The sequence below is a fragment of the Macaca nemestrina genome, chromosome 10 (assembly GCF_043159975.1).
Source record: "Macaca nemestrina isolate mMacNem1 chromosome 10, mMacNem.hap1, whole genome shotgun sequence".
Classification (NCBI taxonomy): domain Eukaryota; kingdom Metazoa; phylum Chordata; class Mammalia; order Primates; family Cercopithecidae; genus Macaca; species Macaca nemestrina.
In genome coordinates, this window is record NC_092134.1 from 92,087,902 (window position 1) to 92,111,498 (window position 23,597).

The following is a 23,597-nucleotide window of genomic DNA, read 5'->3' on the forward strand; positions in this document are numbered from 1 at the left end:
TCTGAGATAGAGGGGTCAATAAGAGTTGGTTCCTCCTGAGGCCCGTGAAAGAGAATCTCTTCCATGCCTCTCTTCTAGCTTCTGGTGGTTTGCTGGTGATCTTTTGCATTCCTTGGCTTATAGGAGCATCACTCTGATCTTTGCCTTCATCCTCACAGGGTATTCTGTCTGTGGATGAGTCTGTCTGCAACTTTCCCTTTTTAAAGGACACCAGTCATCTTGAATTAGGCCTCACGTTAACTTTATATGTTGAATTATTAAGTTTCTTACAGATCCTGGATAGTAGCCCTTTGTCAGATGCATAGTTTGTGAATATTTTCTCCCATTCTGTAGTTTGTCAGTTTACTCTGCTGATAGTTTCCTTTCTGTGCGGAAGCTCTTTTGTTGAATTAAGTCCTACTTGTCAATTTTTGTTTTTGTTGCACCCTAATGGCCTCACGTTAACTTTCTCACCCCTGGGAGGGCCCTATCTCTAAATACAGCCACATTATGAGGTACTAGGGTAGGACTTCCACATATGAATTTGGGAGGGGACACAGGTCAACCCAAAACACCTGTGCAAGCTGATATGGGATGGATTTTCTTATATTTACAGCCCAAAGCATTCTAACTAATACAGGAGTTCCGCAAGTCCAAAATAAAAAGTAAAAAATAAATAAATAAAATAAAACAAGGGCAAGTATGAAAGCATATGTTCATCTCCTGGGGCTGACACACTTTTCCTAAAATGAGAAATTTTAAGTTGAACCTGAGACAAGTGAAATATACACAGAGTCAGAACAGATTGCTACTTGGGAAAAAAATACAACACATGGCAGCTTCTGAATCACTGGCATAATCATTTGGGCCCAACTTCTCTGGATATGCAAAAGAGGAAAACATCTATGACACAAGTTGGGTTTGCAGTTCTTTTATGTAATTACGTACTCCAGAGTGCAAAGACGGGTGCCCAAAATAGATTCTCAATGTATATTTGGTCATAATTGATTTCTTACTTTAAAATTTTTGTTTCTTGAAGTGAGGTTGAAAATGTTTTCTCTATCTATGATTAAAAAGACATATTCCCTTTCATGTTACTGGATATCAAGTAAGTAAAGCAGATATTCTTACCCAAGATTAATCATGGGTCACAGAGAATATTTTGCTTTTTAAGATTTCTACCAGCATATGGCTATGTTTTGGGGATAGAAAAATAGTATGAGTGAAATAAGAGCCAACTTGATATTTGAAAGCAAAAGAACCTAAAGGAAACATTAAAATAATGGGGATTGCTTTCATAATTTTATGGTGCTATAAGGTCTAATTCTGTAACAAAAAGCTGCAGTGAGAATAATTAGATGAAATCTTTCTCGAAATGCAAAGAATTCAATTGTGCAGGTCTAAGTCTCCTGGACAGGCATATTCTCAGTACTCAGAATGAAGAAAAATCTTTTAGCTGGAAGTTACTCAAAGCACACACATCACAAAAAGAGGTACTGTCCACCCCTGTCAGAAGCACAACAAAAGTGAGCAGGCCACAAATTAATTAAGTTAATTTGTACCCGGTTTACCTTTAGGGTTTGGGGTATATCTTAAGACGTTTTAGATGAAATCAGTGCAGAAAGGCTTTGAAAAGTTGAATGGATGTCAGCAACCCTGAAAAGAAAGAAAACTGACATTAGGAAGCAATTGGAATAAAAGATCAAACAGAAGGTTCCACAGGTTTTCAGAAAGACATAAATGATAAATTATTGGTGACTCTTTCCGGGAGCTGCTTGCCGTTCTCAGTATCTGGCACTGTGTCTTAGTCAGTTTGGGCTACTGTAACAGAATAATGTAGATTAGGTGGCTTAAGTAACAAACATTTGTTTCTCACAGTCTGGAGGCTAGAAGTCCAGAATCAAGGTGTTGGCAGATCTGCTTCTTGTGAGGGCCCACCTGTGGTTTGCAGATGGCTCCTCTCATTGTATTCTCATGTGGTAGAGAGCAGGGAGAAGGAACAAGTTCTTGCCCTGTATCTTCTTACAGGGGCACTAATCTACTTCATGAGGGCCCCACCCTCATGACCTAATCACCCCCTAAAGCCTTCACCTCCTAATACCAGCTTATTCAATTTTAGGATTTCAGCACATGAATTTGGGGAGAATATAAGCATAAATAAGCATATAGCATAAATATAAGCATATATAAGAATATAAGCCCATAACACACTGTCTGGCCAAGGGTCCTCAACATCCACTTCATGTCATGATCCTTGCATGGATTCTTTTCAAGGGACTGCCGAGAAGCAGCATCCTCTAGTTGCAAGCTTTGGATAAACTGTCTCTGCACGTAAGCATCACATGGCATGGCTTTGCAACAGTGGTTTTTAAGATTGAACAGAATTGTTAACTGAAGAAATTAAATGTGCTGTATGAGAAAGTATAATCATGCCTGGAGGATGCAGGCTTTAGCTGTAGTCCTTGCTGGAATAAAGCCATTGATGAATGTGTCTGAGTGGTGCACCTGTTGGGCACTGTTTCTCTCCAGTTTCCCCTTTTTTGCCAAGGAAAAACACCTGAATGCTGCTGATTCTCATTTGGGAAATAAAGGGAAAGTGTCCACCTAGTTAATCAGTTTGTATTTTGTACATGTATCAATTGCTGGGCTTCTGAGTGTGTCGGCTATATCAGAAAGCACAGGTGTAGTCTACCTATGCATGGTGAATTGGGCCAGGCCAGGAAATTTGTGACTAGTCAGATAAACAGGGCACCCATAATGCACTTGTAAAATAATGATTTCTCTCATTATTCGCTGTTTCCCTCCCTTCCCCATTTCCCATTGTTTTGCCTTCCTCCCCCACCTTCTCTTCTTTTCTTCAAAAGACAGCAGTGTTCCTGAATACTAATGAGGCAATTCTTGGCCCTATCCGTTTATTTATTTTCAGGCAATTAATTCAACTTTCGAATATCTAGCCAGAATGTTATGTAGGTAATTTGTGGGTCTACTTAATTTCTCAGGACCCTGTGGTTATCAGCCAGTGAAGCTCATTGTGAAGGTGAGATCACCCAGCTGGTAGGCAAGTTAGATTTCCACTGGTAATACCAGCCCTTCATTAAAGCCACCGAGTCCTTGAGCTTGGCACGCTTCCCTTGTTGCATACTTCACTTTCTAATTACAAATGGTTTGCAGCTTCCACATGTTTGCCCCAAGCACTCATTTTCTTTCCTGAAGGACACTGGGCCTGATGGCATCATTAGCAGTTTTTCAATATAAAATTTCACAGGGCCGTGATAGCCCTTCCTGACTCTCAGATGTTGTGTGTTTGTGACTATGGCAGACCAGTGAGTTAACTCGTCCATCCTGAAAGCTTATAGAATGCAGCATAATAGATGCTTGGGATGACTGGGGGAAGGGGTAAAAGCAAAAAAAGAGAAAAGACATAATTTCTGCTCTCAGGGAATTTGCTGTGAGCTCCTTGAAGCAGTGACCCATCTTGCTAATTGCTGGGCATATAATAGGTGCTCATTAAATCTGTGTTCCTTTTGCATGTGAATGAATGAATAAGACTGGGGTGGGGGAAGATAAAGAATATTCATCTGAAACATCTTGGAGAATAATTGTGGAGCAATATATGATTTGTGACAAGAAAACATCTTCTGAGGATAATTAAATGGTAGGCGAGGTAGTCAGGGAAGGCTTCTTGAAGAATTTGGCAAAGATTTGCTGAGAAGAAGATAATCTTTAAGGAGAATAAATGATTTGAGAAGGAATGTTGTTGAGGATCAAATGAAGTAAATTTGAAGGACTTTAAAGAATTTAGAGGTTACAGAGTACAGGATCTGGAGTCAGAGAGACTGGAATTGGATTCCAGGTTAGTCCTTTACTTGATGTTTTATCTTATGAAACTTCGTTACTTCTTTGGGCCTCAATTTTCTCATTTGTAAAGTGGGGATAAGTCCACCTCATAGGATTGCTGTCAGGATTAGATAGAAATAATAAGAGATAACTTAGCACTATACCTAGAATATAACAAACTCTCAATGAACAGATATTTTAAAATTAGCATTATTGGTTTATCTGGAATGAAGAAATATTTTTAAGGCACGATTACAGAAAAGGGTGTGTAGAATGGTCTTTTAATTTTGTAGGATTGAATATATATGTTAGAAAATGAAAAACCACTGAAGATTTCCCATCAGAGAATTTTTTTTTAATTTTTATTTTTTGAGACGGAGTCTCGCTCTGTCACCCAGGCTGGAGTGCAGTGGTGCGGTCTTGGCTCACAGCAAGCTCCACCTCCCGGGTTCACACCATCCTCCTGCCTCAGCCTCCAGAGTAGCTGGGACTACAGGTGCCCACCACCACACCCAGCTAATTTTTTTTTTTTTTTTAAGTAGAGGTGGGGTTCCACCGTGTTAGCCAGGATGGTCTCAATCTCCTGACTTCGTGATCTGCCTGCCTCAGCCTCCCAAAGTGCTGGGATTACAGGCCTGAGCCACCACTCCTGGCTGAGAGAAGAAAAAATTTTAAAGACAATGTTACAAAAAGACAAAAACCAATTCCTTTAGGCAAGCAAATTTGCTAGTGGGATGCATTTATAGATTGGCAGAAAGGAAAGAGAATGGTTAAACTAATGAGAAAAAGAAGGCAAACATGAAAGATATGATGCAGTAAGAACTAGCAGAAAGTGGTGACCCAGTGGAAATAACGTGGTGCTGAGGAGAATGTAAGAAAAAAGAAGTCAAAGGTAGGGAGATAATGATAATCAAAGATTGGAAGCAACATAGTACCACTGACAGCGATGGACTGATTCATAATGCAAACGGAAGTATAAGGTGAAGGTGAAATTCAGCCAATCTAAATCTCTACGGATTTATTTTAGTTGTAATTTGCGCACAGTAAAGTTTACTCTTTTTGGCGTACTGTTCTGTGAGTTTTGACATGGCATAGTCATTTAGCGATTATCACAGTCTCACCACCCAACATTTTCTCATGCTGCCCTCTGCAGTCAACATCTGTCCCCACCCCTAACCTCTGGTGAAAACTGAGGGGTTGCCAATCCATATTGTTTTGCCTTTTCAAAACGGAAACCTGCAATAGGTTGCCTTGGGAGTCTGGCTTCTTCCATTGTGCATATGGCATTTGAGATTTATCTACATTGTTGTGTGTAACATTATTTCATTCCTTATTATTGCTGAATGGTTTGTTTATCCATTCACCAGTTAAAAGATTTTTGAGTTGTTTTCAGTTTTAAATGATTGTAAATAAAGCTGTTATAAACATTTGCATACAGGTTTTTGTGTGAACGTAGTTGTCTTCTATCTGGTATAAATACCTAGGAGTGGAATTTCTGGGCCATATGGTAGTGAATGTTTAATTTTATAAGATATCATCAAATTGCGTAGTGACCATACCATCTTACATTTCCACCAGCAATCTATGAGAGTTCCAATTGCTTTGCATTCTTGTCAGTACTTGGAATTGTCTGTTCTGTTTCTGTTAACCATTCAAATACTTGTGTAGTAGTACCTATTTTATTGTGACTTTAATTTGCTTTTTTCTGATGACTAATTATGTTGATCATCTTTGCGTGTGCTTAATTGTCATCCCTCTGTCTTCTTTGGTGACATACCTACTCAAAAATTTCCATCTTTAAAAATTGGATTGTTTACTTTCTTATTGTTGAGTTTTGAGAGTTCTTTATACATTTGGCTAATAAATCCTTTGTCAGATATGTGAATTGCAAAATTTTCTCTCAGTCTGAAACTTGTCTTTTTATTCCCATAATAGTATTTTACTCAGAGCCTGCTATGGTTCCCCTAAATTCATGTTGAAACCTAGTCACCAAGTCATGGTGTTAAGACATGACTCCTTTGGGACATGATTGAGTCACTAATTCCTCATGAATGGGATTAGTAATCTTGTAAAAGAGGCCCCAGAGAGCTTCCTTGACATTTTTGCCATGTGAACACATCCCCCAGAACTGTGAGAGATATATTTCTATTGTTTAAAATCTGCCCAGTTTACAGTATTTTGTTATAGCTGTCCAAGTAAACAAAACTAAGAGAAGCCAAGTTTTAAATTTTATGATGATGGATTTATAAATTTTTGTATTTTATGGATCATGATTTCAAGTCATATTTAAAAACTCTTAGTTCAACTCTTGATAATAAAGATTTTTACCTAAATTTTCTTTTTAAAAGTCCGAAGTTTTGCATTTCACATTTAGGTCTATGATCCATTTTAAATTAATTTTTGTATAAGATGTGAAGTGTAGGTTGAGATTTCTTTTTTGCATATGTTCTAGCATCACTTGTTCAAAAGATTATTCTCTTATCCATTGATAAGAGAATATGCCTTTGCATATTGGTCAAAAATCAATGACCATATCCATGTGGATATATTTCTGAACTCTATTATTTTCTATTGATCTATGTCTGTATCTTTTCGTCAATACCATGTTGTTGTGATTACTATAGCTTTATAATAAGTCTTGAAATTAGGTATTGGGAGGCCTCCTACCTTCAAAGTTGTTTTACCCATTTTGGGTTCTTTGCATTTTAAGAAGAATTTTAGAAATAACTTGTCAATATAACTACAACAAAATCTCCTCGGGGTTTGAATGGATTACATTGAATTTATAGGACAATTATGAGAGAATTGACATTTTAACAATATTGACTCTTCCAATTCATAAACAAACACAGTACATATTTCCATTTATTTATTTCATGGATGTTTTGTAGTTTTCACCAGACAATCTATTTCTGTTAGATTTATATCTATGAATTTCATTTGTTGGTTCTATGTTAAAGGGTACTGTTTCATAATTTTGATTTCAATTATTTATTGCTATACTGTAGTATATAGAAATACATTTGACTTTTTTTGTACTGAGCTTGTGTTCTATAACTTTGCTACACTCACCTATTAATTCTAGGAGACTCTATAGATTCTTTTTAATGTTATATGTAGACAATCATGCCATTCGCAATTGAGAGAGTTTTTTTTTCTTTTCAATACATATTTTAATTTCTTTTTCTTGTCTTATTGTACCGGCTAGAACTTCCTGTATGGTATTGAATAGAAATTACAAGAATAAACATCCTTACTTTGTCCCAATCTTAGAGAGAAGGCATTTCGATTTTCACTATTTAGTATAATGTCAGATGTAGATTTTATGTAGATACTGTTTATCAGGATAAGGAAGCTTCCTGCTATTTTGAGTTTGCTAAGAGTTCTTTTCTTTTTTCAAAAATCACAAATGAATGCTGCATTTTTTTTTCCAAATGTTTTTATTGCATAAATAGAGATAATAATTTAGCTTTTCTTCTTCAATGTTAATATCCTGAATTACATTGACTTTTGAATTTTGAACCAGCCTTACATTCTAAAAATAAACCCACATTGTCATAAAATGTTGTATTTTTACATGTTGGTGAATTCAGTTTTTAAACATTCTTTAAAAATATATTTAAACCTATTTTTCTGAGAGATATTAGTCTGTAGTTTTCTTTTCTTGTAATGTCTTTGTGTGGTTTTATTATCATGGTAATCCTGGCCTCACAAGATAAGTGAAAAGTATTTTCTTCTATTTTCTGGGAAAGATTGTGTCAAGTTTGTATTAATTTCTTTTTACATGTTTGATAGAGTTTTCCAATGAAATCATCTGGGCCTGGAGTTTTCTTTGTTGGAGGGTTTTTTAACTACAAACTCAATTTATTTAATAGATTTAGGACTATTCAACTTGTCTAATTCTTCTTGAGTGAGTTTTAATGGTTTATATCTTTCAAAGAGTTCGTTGATTTTATTTAGGTTGTTGAACTTATGGGCATAAAATTATTCATATTTTTAAATTATCCTTTTAACATTGTAGTACTTGTATCTGTAAATATATATTCTCTTTAATTCCTGATACTGGTAACTTATGTATTTTCTCTTTTTGTCTTTGCCACTCCAGATAGAGATTTATAAATTTTATTGACCTTTGCAAAGAACTACCTTTTAGTTTTATTTCTCTATTGTTTTTCTGTTTTTAGTTTTTATTATTTTTAGCTTCTCCCTTAATTATTTCCTTTCTTCTGCTGGCTTTGGGTTTAATTTGTTCCTTTTTTCCCCTAGTTTCTTGATGTGTAAGTTCAGATTATTGATTTGGGATGTTTCTCTCTATCTCTCTCTCTCTCTTGTTTTCCTTTTTAATGTAACTATTTTTTTTTTTTTTTTTTTTAGACAGAGTTTTGCTCTGTCACCCAGGGCAGAGTGCAGTCATGTGATCTCAGCTCACTACAACTTCCGCCCCCCGGGTCAAACAATTCTCCTGCCTCAGCTTCCCTAGTAGCTGGGATTACAGTCATGTGCTACCACACCCGGCTAATTTTTGTATTTTTAGTAGAGACAGGGTTTCACCATGTTAGCCAGGCTGGTCTGAAACTCCTGACCTCAGGAGATCCACCCTTCTCGGCCTCCCAAAGTTCTGGGATTACAGGTGTGAGCCACTGCACCCACCTCTTTTTAATATAAGTCTTTTGTGCTCTATGAGAATACTTTGAGTTGTCAGTACTACCTAGTTAAACCTAAATATATAGATATGGATTTCATTTCATTGAAGGGAGCTTCCTTCAGTCAAGTGACTCCCATCATTTCAATTACACACAAATCAGCAGAGAATCCCATGAATTCTTCTACTAGATTTATTCAAGTGTATCTTGAACATAAAAATAAAATTATCATTATGAAAAGAGACAAGTGAAATGAATCCCAGCCACCTAGGTTTTATTCATCAGGCTCAAAAGGAAGTTCCTAAAGACATTTTCAGGATCAATTGAATCCTGAGGTTGAAAAACATAAAACTGCAACATGTGAAACTTATAAAAAATGACACACTTCATCCAGACTGTAGAATCAACAAGAATTTAATAATGTTAATCAAATAATTATAGTTCAATTGCACATAAATTTGAATTGTTTTCCCATTAAAGACTGCTTGCCTGTAAATTATTGCAGGGAAAACCATTTTCAAGTTAATGTTTCAACCATCAGAAAATACAAAGGGCATTTTCATTAATTAGACACAGCTCTTTTTCCTACTGGTTTATCATTACCTTTGCTAGGTGGAATCAGTTTAGTACTCAAGTCTATTGACATGTGTGATTTGATGACACTATTTGTTTAGAGATCATCATATACCTGGTGGAATAAACTCATTAAGTATAAATGAATAGTTATGTAGTCATCATCTAAAATGAGTCAGTTCTGTTCTCCAGAGTCATTATAATGCATGTGAACACAGCTGGAATAAAAATCCCTGTGAAGGTTACAGGTTTTATTCTGAAATATTTAAGGCTACAGCTTTATTCCTAGTTGTGAAGGCCTTGTTCAGGAAAAAGGACTTGACCTCCCCTTGTGGAAGGTTGTTACATGCATTTATTGCCATCTTATCAAAGTTAGGTAATTCTGTTGTGGCTTCTTAGGAAGTATGGTAATATGGAAAAGCCAAAACTACTCTGCTTCTTTTTATTGGATACATTTTTTGTTTTCAAGAAAGGGTTGAATTCAAGGGTTGTATTTAAGAAGAATGGCCTTTGTGGGTTCTGGTGGCTGATAAATAATTGCAATTATTGTGATGTGAGATTCTCCTATATTTGATTATCTCCTTGATTCTCCGTTGTTCACTAAAGAATGGGGAAGGGTGTGCAGCAGGGAAAAGTGAATCTCCCAGTTTTGCTTTTTGAGATATGCAGCCTTAACTATAGATCTTGGTGTTATAATTGTTTTTAGTGTCTAAGGGCAGAAGTGGGTATTACCTGAATGTGTGACCAAGGGTGAAGGATTCACTAGGATAGTGCTCCAAAACTCTGCTTTAGAATTGTGCAGAGAACAACAGCATTCCAGAACCTTGCTTTCAATTAACAGTCACCAATATGTATTTACAGCATGCATGCTATATGCCAATTAAATTAATGTTCAAGATCAGGTGGCAACATTTGTAATAGAAGGAATTATGTTTTATCAGTGCACAGCTCTGTTCCATTTTTCTAGGAGTTGATAACAGATTAGCTCATTTCACATGTAAAACAATGAAGGAAATATCAGGAAAGAGTGAAAGTGCTTTTCATATTTTTATATTTCATATAACTCTATCATGCAGGTTAAACCTCTGGGTAGGAGGATGATGACATGATGTTCTAGAAGGAATTCCAAGGATGCAGTATCACTTCTTTTCACCTTCCCTCTTTCCTACCTTTTAAACTATTTGAGAGATTTTCCGGGACGTTTTTCTACAATAAAGCAATAACCAGGAATATTGCATGTGATGAGAATATGGTCAAGATGTTAACCCCTTTTAAATGATGGCTTTCTTCATATGATGAAGAAATACTGTATTAAGCAAGTGAATGGCTTATGCTTTTTGAGTATTTGTTAGTATTAAATATTATTTATTCAAATGGTAATACTTCATTAGGTGTAGAAATTAAACATTGAACAGCAAGAAATTACATGTAAATAATTATGTGTATTAGTGTAAAAAGATCAAGAGAAAGGAAACAGAGAAAGAATATATTCTAAATGAATTTTTTCTTTTATAAAAAATTACTACATAGTATTAAAAGTGTTCAGTCTCACTGGTGTCTTTGTTTTCTGTATCCGTCTCCCTCTTTTCTTTCTGTCTGTCTTTCTTGTTTTCCAATTCTTTCCGCTCACCACTGTCAGTGCCTCCTTCCCGTTGTCAAATACAGCTGCAGATTAATGCCTCTGTCCTCCCCCTGAGCCTCTGTACAATGCTCTTGCCTTCCCTGCAGGGGTGAAAACTTCACCAATTTTCACTCTAAATATTCATGTGCTTGATAAGACATAGTCTTAGTGAGTTAAGTCCTGAGTCTATTGCCTAAAAAAATCAAAGCAAATAATAAGAGAATCTTTGCACACTAACAGCCAAGTGGTAATGCACATAGGAGAGAACAATTAATTGGACCTCATTCATTCGTTCAAAATAAATGTGTATTTTGTTGTCGCTGTGTGCTTAGCAGGTGTCAGGTGCTGGGGATATAAAGAGGAATAAAGTTCTAAGGGAGATTGTGATTCGTTTTGTGTTTCAGTTTTCCTTGAGAACTCAGGAGAAACTTAATACCAAACGAATCAAAAGTGGTATGAATGAATAATCCAAAGTTAGGTAGGTGTCGTTTTCAAAATGAAATGTCTGTTTTAGTATAGTAGAAATAAAGCCTTATGCTCCAGAGTCACACTGCTGGGTCCAAATTCAAGCTTGATCCTTTACTATGTGCAAGAGAGTAAGATTCATGAGGGTAGGGGCTTTTGTCTGTTTTGTTCATTTGCACAGCCTAAGTGCCTGAAAGAGTAGATGTTAAAAAAATATGGATGAACTTTTTTTTTTTTTTTTTTTTTTTTTTTTTTTTTTTTTTTTTGAGATGGAGTTTTGCTCCGTTTCCCAGGTTGGAGTGCAATGGTGTGATCTTGGCTCACTGCAACCTCTGCCTCCTGGGTTCAAGTGATTCTCCTGCCTCAGCCTCCCGAGTAGCTGAGATTACAGGCACCCACCACCATTCCTGGCTATTTTTAGTAGGACGGTTTTCACCATGCTGGCCAGGCTGGTCTTGAATTCCTGACCTCAGGTGATCCACCTGCCTGGGCCTCCCAAACTGCTGGGATTACAGGTGTGAGCCATCACGCCTGGCCTGGATGACCATTTAATGAATGAGCTGTCAGTTCGGGTTGAAACTTAGTGTCTTTTCCTTGGTTCCCTCATCCACAAAATAAGGCTAACACTAGTAATTACCTAGTGGAATTTGAGCATTAAATGAGAATATAAAGCTTAGAATGGTGTCTGGCTAAGAGGAAGAGCCCAAAAATTAATTGTCAGCTGTGTAGCTACCCAGCAACTGTCTATTGGGCAGGCACTTCCTGCCAGGCACAGTGGTGGACACTGACTATGAGAATAAAGCAAAGAAACATTTACAATCTTTTCCTTCTAGGGGGTGTGAGGGTTACAGACGTTAAGCTAACACACATGCATAAGGATAGTGATGAATTGTGATGCAGGCCAGGAAGAGAAAGCACATGAGAAGTAATAATGAGCAGGACCTGACTTGGATTTTGAGTCAAGGAAGGCATTGTTGAAGAGTGATATTTAAACTGGTACCCAAAGGTTGGGAAGAAATTAATCCACAGTAGGTGAGGCGTGGGAGGTTCCATAGAGAAAAGGAATAGGGGTGAATGTGTGGAAATCCTAAAGCAAGAAAGAAATTGTTGTATTCAAAGAGAAGGAGGAAGGGGCCAGTGTAGCAGAAGCATAATGAGGGTAGGAAAGAGACAAATGGAGACACAGGACAGATCACTTGGAGCCTGCAGACCAAGCAACAGTATGTGCTTTTATCTTCAGTGCAATGGGAAGCCATTAAAAGACTGTAAGCAGGCAGTGACTTGATCCATGTTATGTGCAAAAAAATGCATTAAAGGAAGGAGTTAAGAACTATTGTAGTGATTAAGGCAAGGATTGGTAGTTCGACTCCTGCAGTGGCACTGGTGATGGAAAAGTGGATGGATTTGAGCAATCTTTCGGAGGCTGAATTGAGAAAAATGCTTATATAAGCATTCCATAATACCAGCTGGGTGTAGTGGCTCATGCCTATAATCCCAGCACTTTGGGAGGCCAAAGGAAGAGGATCATTTGAGGCTAAGAAGAGTTGAAGACCAGCCTGGGCAACATAGTGAGACCCTGTCTCTAGAGAAAAAAAAAAAATAGAAAAAAAAAACAGCAGAGTGTGGTTACATGCACTTTTCATCCCAGCTACTCAGGAGGCTGAGGCCAGAGGATCACTTGAGCCCAAGAGTTTGAGGCTGCAGTGAGCCATCATCATGCCACTGCACTTCAGCCTGGGCAGCAGAGTGAAAGCCAGTCTCAAAAATATATAATATACATATATATATAAAAAATATATTTTATAAGTGATATATATATATATATAATATAATTTAGTTCTCCACACAAACAAATAACCTCATATTTTATTAATCCCACTTTGCAGATGAATCTGAACCACAAAGCCAGATTCAAACACAGATTCGTTGGGCTTTGAGGCACAGGCACAACATCCAGCCAGCATGTGGTATCGCTCACCTTTTCTTGATTGTTGGTAGAGAGGGGAAAACCATAGTTTGGGACCAAGAATTTCAAATGAGATAAAGTGAACGGGTAATGGAGGTGCAAAATATTCCCCAGAGGACTGACACTCAACACGAGGACCATTTGATAGAGCACCTGTAGCTTTGTCCGTGTGTTGGAGGAAGCTGTGAATAATCCTTGGCCAGTTTAGGCAATTCTTATATTCTTAGCACCTAGCTCATAGCAGATTCTTAATGAATTAGTGAGTGAATGATGAAATTAATAAACAAAGCAAATGAATGAGGAAGGCAATACACAGTATTACATATTCGATTAAAGGAAGACCATCAGTTGATGGGGTCAGTGAAACCAGTGGGCATCCCCCAGCTGTTGTGGATGTCTGCTGCAAACAGCTCATGCTGCCCCTCGCTAAAGAAGTCCTTTGGGCCAAGTAGGAACTGGTAGGCCTCAGAGATTACTGCCCCTTGTTCTTTGCCCAATAACAGATCCATCAGGTATACAAAACACTTGCCCCTTTTCTCAAGATGGGGACAATTCTGGTGGAATCTGTTTCCAGTGGTTCCTGAGGGATCAGACTCTTGCTAGACTCTAGTTGACCCCATATTTTTGCTTGGCTTTTTCTCCATGCTCCATCTTGCTTCTCAATCCCTTCTACTGAGAGAAATCTCTCTCAGTAAGTCACTTGAACAAAAATTCCCATCTCAGGCCCTGCTTCCAGGGAACCCAAAGTAAGATACCCGTTGGTCTTAAGAATTATTTTCTACAGTAGCTATCTCCAAACCTGCATTCACAAAATAAATTATATGCATGCACCTTCTCTGTATTTATTTATGTGTAAACTATATACATGCCGTATTAGCCTTCTTTCATGCTGCTAATAAGGACATACCTGAGACTGGGAAGAAAAAGAGGTTTAGTGGACTTACAGTTCCACGTGGCTGGGGAGGTCTCACAATTGTCGTGGAAGGCAAGGTGAAGCAAGTCACGTCTTACATGGTTGGCAGCAGACAAAGAGAGAGTGCATGCAGGGAAACTCCCATTTTTAAAGCCATCAGATCTTGTGAGACTTATTCACTATCATGAGAACAGCACAAGGAAGAGCCACTCCCATGATTCAATTACCCCCAACCAGGTTCCTCCCATGACATGTGGGAATTGTGGGAGTTACAATTCAAGATGTTATTTGGGTGGGTATACAGCCAAACCATATCATTTTACCCCTCACCCCTCCAAAATCTCACATCATTTTTACATTTCAAAACTGATCATGCCTTCCCAACAGTTCCCCAAATTCTTAACTCATTTCAGCATTAACCCAGAAGTCCACAGTCCAAAGTCTCATCTGAGACAAGACAAGTCCCTTCTGCCTATAAGCCTGTAAAATCAAAAGCAAGTTAATTACTTCCTAGATACAATGGGGGTACACACATTGGGTATATACAGCCATTTCAAATGGGAGAAATTAGCCAAAACAAAGGGGTTACAGGCTCCATGCAACTCTGAAATCCATTAGGGCAGTCAAATCTTAAAGCTCCAAAATGATCTCCACGTCTCACATCCAGGTCATGCTGATGCAAGAGGTGGGTTCCCATGGCCTTGGGCAGCTCTGCCCCTGTGGCTTTGCAGGGTATAGCCCCTCTCCAGGCTGCTTTTACAGGCTGGTGCTGAGTGTCTGCACTTTTCCAGGTGCAAGGTGCAAGCTGTTGGCACATCTATAATTTTGGGGTCTGGAGGACAGTGGCCCTTTTCTTGCAGCTCCACTAGGTGGTACCCCAGTAGGGACTCTGGGTGGGGGCTCAACCCCACATTTCCCTTATGCACTGTCCTAGCAGTGGTTCTCCATGAGGGCCCTGCCCCTGTAGCAAACTTCTGCCTGGGCATCCAGGTGTTTCCTTACATCCTCTGAAATCTAGGTGGAGGTTCCCAAACCTCAATTCTTGACTTCTGTGCACCCACAGGCTCAACACCACGTGAAAGCTGCCAAGGTTTGGGGCTTCCACCCTCTGAAGCAACAGACTAAGCATACAGTTGGCCCCTTTTAGTCATGACTGGAGCAGATGGGATGCAGGGCACCAAGTCCCTAGGCTGCGCACAGCAGAGGTACCCTGGGCCCAGCCCACAAAACCGTATTTTCTTCCTAAACGTTAGGGCCTCTGATGGGAGGGGCTGCCACACATGTCTCTAACATGCCCTGGAGACATTTTTCCCATTGTCTTGATGATTAACATTCAGCTCCTAGTTACTTATGCAAATTTCTGCAGCTGGCTTGAATTTCTCCTCAGAAAATGGAATTTTATTTTCTACCACATTGTCAGGCTGCAAATTTTCCAAAGTTTTATGTGCTCTTTCCCTTTTAAAACTGAATGCCTTTAACAGCACCCAAGTCACATCCTGAATGTTTTGCTGCTTAGAAATTTCTTCTGCCAGGTACCCTAAATCATCTCTCTAAAGTTCAAAGTTCCACAAATCTCTAGGGCAGGGTCAAAATGCCTCCAGTTTCTTTGCTAAAACATAAGAAGAGTCACCTTTGCTCCAGTTCCCAACAAGTTCCTCATCCCCATTTGAGACCACCGCAGCCTGGAACTTATTGTCCGTATCGCTATCAGGCTTTTGGCCATTCAACAAGTCTCTAGGAAGTTCCAAACTTTCCCACATTTTCCTGTCTTCTTCTGAGTCCTCTAAACTGTTCCAATCTCTGCCTGTTACCTAGTTCCAAAGCCCCTTGCACATTTTTGGGTATATATTCAGCAACGCCCCCCTCTACTGGTACCAATTTACTGTATTAGTCCATTTTCATGTGGCTGATCAAGACCTACTCAAGACTGGACAATTTACAAAAGAAAGAGGTTTAATAGATTTACAGTTCCAAGTGGCTGGGGAAGCCTCACAATCATGGCAGAAGGCAAGGAGAAACAAGTCACATCTTACATCAATGGCAGTAGACAAAGAGAGCTTGTGCAGAGAAACTCCCGTTTTTAAAACCATCAGATCTCGTGAAATTTATTCACTACCACAGGGACAGCATGGGAAAGACCCACCCCTATGGTTCAACTCCCACCAGATTCCTCCCACAACACAAGGGAATTGTGGGAGTTACAATTCAAGATAAGATTTGGGTGGGGACACAGCCAAACCATAACATGTGCATTCCTGTGCTAGTTATTATGTATCATGGATAGACATTGGACGTCTTCCAATACCTGATATTTTCCTATCCTAAGCTAGTGTAGCTGGCACCATGGCCACCTAGAGAAATACTACACTCCTCTGCCTCCTTTGCACTTGTGCCTGGTTGTATAGCCAGATTCTGGGATGTAAATGGAAGTGTAGGGGAAATTCTGCAACCTTCCTTCCTTCCTTAAGAAAGAACTGGCATTTATTTTTCACTTCTCATTTTTTAGATTTCACTTTGTACCACACTGTAGAGATGGCAGAGCAGAGAGATGGAAAAACTTGGTACACTGACATCTTTGCAAAGTAGAATCCCCCTACCAGGCCTGAAATGCATATCTCCCAGAGTTTTATAGGAAAGAGAAAGACTCTGATGTTGCTAAGGCCACTGCTGTTTTTGTTTTATTGGCAGCCAAACTTAATCATAATTATTCTAGTTGTACCACCCCTCCACCAGATTTTAACATCTGTGAAAACTGATGCCTTTAAACAATTAGTGATGTTATAATTATAGTATTCTTATCTTTCTTAGTGGAACATACAATTATATTACCTATTTCAATTTATTACAACTTATATTTGATAAAATAAGGTGACATATTGTAAGTTATAACACCAAGCATTATAAATTATACACAAAAACAAATATGAGGACATGCTGATGTACAGAAAGTAAATATTTAAATACATTAAGTTAAAATGTATTAACGGTATAAAACTTATTAGCCCTTGCAATATATTTGGTGAGAACAACATGGTCGGATAGATTTTATCATTTTTAAAATTTTTGGCTTATTTATGAGTCATGGTGATTTCTAAATTCAGCTTATTTAAGTACTTGGTGTTATTACATTTCACATTTGAGAAAGATACTTCACAAAGATATTTACATCTAAACTGACAAAGTTCAAGATGGGTTACACTTACTAAATCACAATACTCATTATTCAATCCCAACCAACAGTGAAGCCAAGGTTTTTGCTTAAAGCCAGCTCATACATCTTCATCTTCCCTTATGTTGGTCAGTTGTTTCTGCAAACCAAACAGAAGGTGTTGCATTTTTACATTTATTTAAACTCTATGTAATTTTATTTAGAAGATTTCTTTTTAGGTTATACATTTTTCTCCTACAGTTTTAAATATGCAGATATGCAAGCATTTTTTATAGAATATATACTTATATTATTATTGTCAACAAAAACACAATCCATGGAAATATTTCCAGACATCCATTTTTGACATGCCAACTTCATAACATAAGCCTCTTTTGAAAAGCATTTACATTTTTCACTTGTTGGCTGCCTTCTTGTCAGACTTGGTGAGATTGTCATTGTTTCTCCCTTGTAATGCTGCTAACATCTTTTATCAGATGTAAGAGGAGAATTATCTCTGCCATTTTCTTGTTCACGCGTGCTTGCATTTTTAACCCTATATCCAATGTGTGTGAGGGCACATGTGTACACACATATATGTACATGAGCATGCTCTTGCTCAGGAATAATTTAAGACCACTTGTTCATTTTGTGAAAGCCATTTTAATTAAAACAACATGATTAAGACAAGGGTATTCTTAAGTAAGTCTACCTATAGTTTGATACCCAGTAGTGTGCACAAGGTGTGGGGAGGAGTTGGGGAGAGGGAGGGATGCCACTGTGGGCTGCTGGAATTGTGTTTCCCATGCTGCCTATCTGAATTATAACCTAACGAGGGGTGCGGGAATGGGTGCAGCTGAACATTAAATAGAAAACTATTAGTAAAGTCAATTATCTTTCTTGTTTTTAGATAAAAATTACATATTAATGAGTTCGAATTTTTTTCCCTCACAGCCCAGTGAATTGCTTGCCTGTTGTGCCCCTTGGAGTCCAGAGATTCCTCCTTTGGAAACCCTGGTTTTTAAGATGCATTCCTCAGCCTTGTATTCACAGCCTTCCCCAAAGTGCTTCCCACTCATGTCTCCATATTAATTCTTCATTTCTCCTTCACAAACCTCCAGAACACTCTAACTCACCTTCTTATTTTTCTAAGACACAGGGCACAATAGCACAGTGCTTCTCCAACTTTCAGCTACATACAATTCATCTGGGGATCTGGTTAAAATGAAGATTCAGAATCAGTATATGTGTGGTATGGCTAGAGATTGTGCATATCTAATAGACTTTGAAGAGATATGGATACTTCTGGTCCAAGGAGGACTTTGAATAAAAAGGAAATGAAGAAGAAAAATCCTGTCAGAAATATATTTTACTAATTCCTTGATACTGGGAGAGCCACACCTTGAACATCAGGGTATTAACGCCTATTCTACAGTGCCCATTCATTCATTCATTCAAGAAATATTTCTTGAGTACCTACTCTGTACCAGGCATCATGCAAGTTGCTGAAAAGTATGGGGTTTCAGATATCAAAAAATTGAGTCTAGTGGATGGTTGGGTGAGTTAAATGACTTATCCTTAAATGGAAGCACATATCAATATATTTATATGGATGTATGCATTTAAGTATTAGGGATAGACACATACATGTGTGCATTTAAGTAGCATGCACACACACACGTGTTGTCACCTGAAGCCTTTGATTTACTCATTTCCATTTGAGACTATCTCAGCCTGGACTTTTCTGTATATATCACTGTCAGCATTTTGGTCAAAATTGTTCAACAAGTCTCTAGGAAGTTCCAAAGCTTCCCTCATCTTCCTGTCTGGTTCTGAACCCTCCAAACTGTTCCAACCTCTGCTCATTGCCCAGTTCCAAGGCTGCTCCTAATATTTTCAGGTATCTTTATCTCAGTGCCCCATTTTTCTAGTACCAATTCTTTGTACTAGCCCATTATCACACTGCTATAAAGATCTATCTGAAACTGGGTAATTTATGAAGAAAAGAGGTTTATTTGACTCACAGTTCCACAGGCTGTACATGGAGCATAGTTGGGGAGGCCTCAGGAAACTTAAAATCATGGTGGAAGGGCAAAGGGGAAGCATGTGGGTACACCTTCTTCACATGGCAGAGCAGGAGGAAAAGAGAGAGTGAAGGGGGAAGTGCTACACACTTTTAAACAACCAGAGCTTGTGAGAACTCACTCATGATCATGAGAACAGTAAGGGGAAAATCAACCCCCATGATCTAAGTACCTGCCACCAGGCCCCTCCTCCAACACTGGGAATTACAATTTCACATGAGATTTGGTTGGGGACACAGAGCCAAACCATATCTCTATCTATCTATCTATCTATCTATCTATCTATCTATCTATCTATTCATCTGTATATGAATTTTTTCCTTTTGTCTTTTTTTTTTTTTGCTTTAAATGTTAATCAACTAACATGTATTGACCACTGGTGCAAAGCAGTGTTTTAGATACTTTTCTTGTACTAGTTAATTTAATACTCCCCCAAACCCCAGACGGATACTTAATTCTTACTCCCATTTCACAAGCGAGGATACAGAGACATTCAATAACTTGTCCTAGGTCACAGTTGTGGAAATTGGAACCAAATTTGGTTCAATCACACTCACTTCAGAACCTGGGTTCTTACTACCGTGGCAAACTGCCTTCTGTGGACCTGATAATGTATGATAACATAATCTACACTTTATTCTGCACCTTGCTTATTCATGTAGAAATTTTGGATTTCTTCATTATTTTCAATGAACATAAATACTTGATTGCATTAATGGATATATATATATATATATATATATATATATATATATATATATATATTTTAACTAGTCCCTTATTTATGGACCTCCAGGTTGTCTCAAATTTATTTCTGTTACAAACAATATCACATTCAATATTCCATTATGTCGACTTATTAAATAAGACCAGAGAGTCAGTTTTACTGCCAAAGACACACTGCCACAAACATTTAAATCCTGAATAATATCATTGAAAAAAAATTTTTTTTTTCAGATGGAGTCTCGCTCTGTTGCCCAGGCTGGAGTGCAGTGGCGCCATCTGGGCTCACTGCAAGCTCCGCTTCCTGGGTTCACGCCATTCTCCTGCCTCAGACTCCCAAGAAGCTGGGACTACAGGCGCCTGCCACCACGCCTGGTTAATTTTTTGTATTTTTAGTAGAGACACGGTTTCACCGTGTTAGCCAGGATGGTCTCGATCTCCTGACCTCGTGATCCACCCGTCTCGGCCTCCCAAAGTGCTGGGATTACAGGCGTGAGCCACTGCGCCCGGTCAATATCATTGAAATTTAAAAGCAGAAACTACTACAACAAAAATAATTAACAGGACTATAATGACATTAGAAGATCTTATACAATTTTCTCGGTTATTTTCAGATAAAACATTCAAGGAATAACTAGGGCATGGATAATCTGAATGATAATTGATATGGTTTGGATGTTAGTCCCCTCCAAATCTCATGTTGAAATGTGACCTCCAGCGTTGGAAGTGGGGCCCCTGGGAGGTATTGGATTTTGGGAGCGGATCCCTCATGAATGGCTTAGTGCCATTGTCTTGGTGATGAGTGAGTTCTCATTCAGTGAGTTCATGTGAAATCTAGTTGTTTAAAGGAGTGCGGTGTCTCCCCACTCTCTCTCGCTCCCACTCTTGCCCTGTGACATGCTGGTCCCTCATTGCTTTCTACTATGATTGGAAGCTTCCTGAGGTCCTCTCTAGAAAGTGAGCGGATGCTTCTATAGCCTGCAGACTGTGAGCCAATTAAACCTCTTCCCTTTATAAATTGCCCACTCTCAGGTATTCCTTTATAGCAATGGAAATAGACTGACAAAATAACTAACCTTGTTTTAATAGGTAATCATTAAATTTTACACTACACAAACAGCAAATGCATTTTATTGCAAGTATCTCCTTGACCAGCTATTAGACAACATTCTGAAGTGCATTATATTAAAATTGGAAATTGATACTGAAAGTATAAGGAGAGAAAAGCTGAATTATTTGGAAAACATTATTCTAAAAAATTCTTAGGTATAGGAAAAACTCAAAATTTCTTAAATATGGAATATTTGGGAAAATAATGATGAGATCAAGCAAGCTGTATTGAAGGAAAATTCACAGTATTTTAGAAAGGACAAATTACACATTATTCAACTTAAGAAAGTATAAAAGAAAGAAAAATATACCTATGCAAAGCAGTTAGAAGAATTAATGAGCATAAAAGCAAAAATAAATGAATTAATAATAAAAAAAAGAACACCAGGATCGAGAAACAAATGTAAGTATTGGCTGTTTGAATACAATGATTAAGAAACCATAAAGAAGAAAAATAGAAAAAATAAGCAGGGAAATAAAGGAAGTCCAATCAAGCGAAAAGAGAGAAAATAGAAATGGAAAAAATAGGCATTTTAAATTAGAAATAACTGCAGATATCAGGATTAAATAAATTTGTAAAGATTTTTTATTGCATTTATGATAATATTTCAAAACTTAGATGAATTGGATGAATATATAGGAAAATATAAGTAACAAAAATGAATAATGCCATGACAGAAATTACCAGTGGTCCAGAAGATTCTCTTTTAAATTGTGCCTTAGTGTTCATATAGTTTCAAAGTGAAGTCTTTTAAACCTTTAAGGAACAAATTGTTCTTACACTATTGTATGTAAGACTGTAAAAATTTAACCTTTTCACAATTCCATGAAACTGACATTAGGACACATTGTATAGCATATAATGGACACATTTAATGTGTTATTATTTCAATATTTCTTTAAAATATTTTATTAAATTAATAATGCACTTTATAATACATAAAGTCATAGATGTTGAATATATTATTCAATAGAGATTAATGTCAGAAAATAATTCTGTCCCCTTCCCCCATGACATGCACACTGCATGTCTATGACCTATAAACTTATCTGCACAAAAGAAATTTAAATAATGGTTGTTTTAAAAATGCATAAGTTTCTCCCAATAAACCAGAAATCTCCTTAGGTCATGAATTGTGCCTTCTGCTTCTATTTTGCCCATGATTGTGTAAAAAATAAAATTTGGCCAAATAGAAGATGATGATACATACTTTTTATTGAGTGTAAAGTGCAGTTTTGTTACATGGATATATTGTGTGGTGATAAAGTTTATGTTTTTAGTCTTACCATCACCTGAATAGTGTACATTGCACCCAATAGGTAATTTTTCATCCCTCATCCCCACCGTCCTCCCACCTTTTGGAGTCTCCAATGTCTATTAGTCCACTGTCTATATCCATGGGTAAGCATTATTTAGCTCCCACTTAAAGTGAGAATATGTGTTATTTGACCTTATTTCTGACTTATTTCACTTCGCTATGCATGCTTTTGAGAGAATGAACAACATTGGCAGTATAGCATAGTGAATAAGAGCACAGAATTTTTAGTCCCCAAAGCTGAATTTTGAATTCTAGCTCTGCCACTTTATATCAGCGGGATCTTGGACAAATTACTTAGTTTATTCTAAGCTTTAGTTATTCATGTTTAAATGTGTGTGATAATAACCTAGCAAGACGGTATTAAACAGAAGTATTGAAATATATGATTATACATGGAAGGCATGTGGTACAGTGGTGGTCTATAGTAAGAAATTCTTAAATGAGGATGGTGATGAACTTCCTTTACCGTTTCAAATGCACATCCCCCTAGATGGGAATCTCCATGTGGGAGGAAGAGTATATCTGCCTGGGCTGTTTTGTCAATTGTACTTAGAATAGTGGTTAGAATACAGCAGGCATTAAATAAATATCTGTTGAATGAATGAATCAATAAATTTCCAGTGTTCACCAAGCATAATTTGCTTAGTGTGCCTTAAAATAACTCATCGTACAACGTTTTCATTATTGCAACACTGAGCAAGATTTTATTTCTTCTACTGTTAATAAAAGATTGGTTTTAAGGACTTGATGAGTACATATTTATCTTTTATATGTGCCATAGCTTTTGTTCTCCTGGCAGTTTTTCTTATTTTGTGTCATAAAGGAATTATGTGTTGGGGAAATTTTTCTATCAATATTTTGTGGTAATAAAAGAAGCTGAATGAAATACACTGGAGACTGACAGAAAAAAATATACAGCCTAGTGTCTGAGTCATCTGATTAACTTTTTAAAATACAAATTTATTCATTTAGGGTGCGCCTACATCCATCTTCCATCACTCGATTCTAATAATGAGTTTCAAAGATGAAAATAATTATTTCACCAAAAATATAATTTAGTGCAAGGCCTATATGAGTTTTAAAAAGGCACAAACCATCATTCACTTGAAATTGTCATCAAATTCCTTCCATTTAATGGTCATTTAAAAAACTACTGTACCCCCTCCCGTCCATTCATTCAGGATAAATGTGAATGTGCACATCCAGGGAGAGCAAC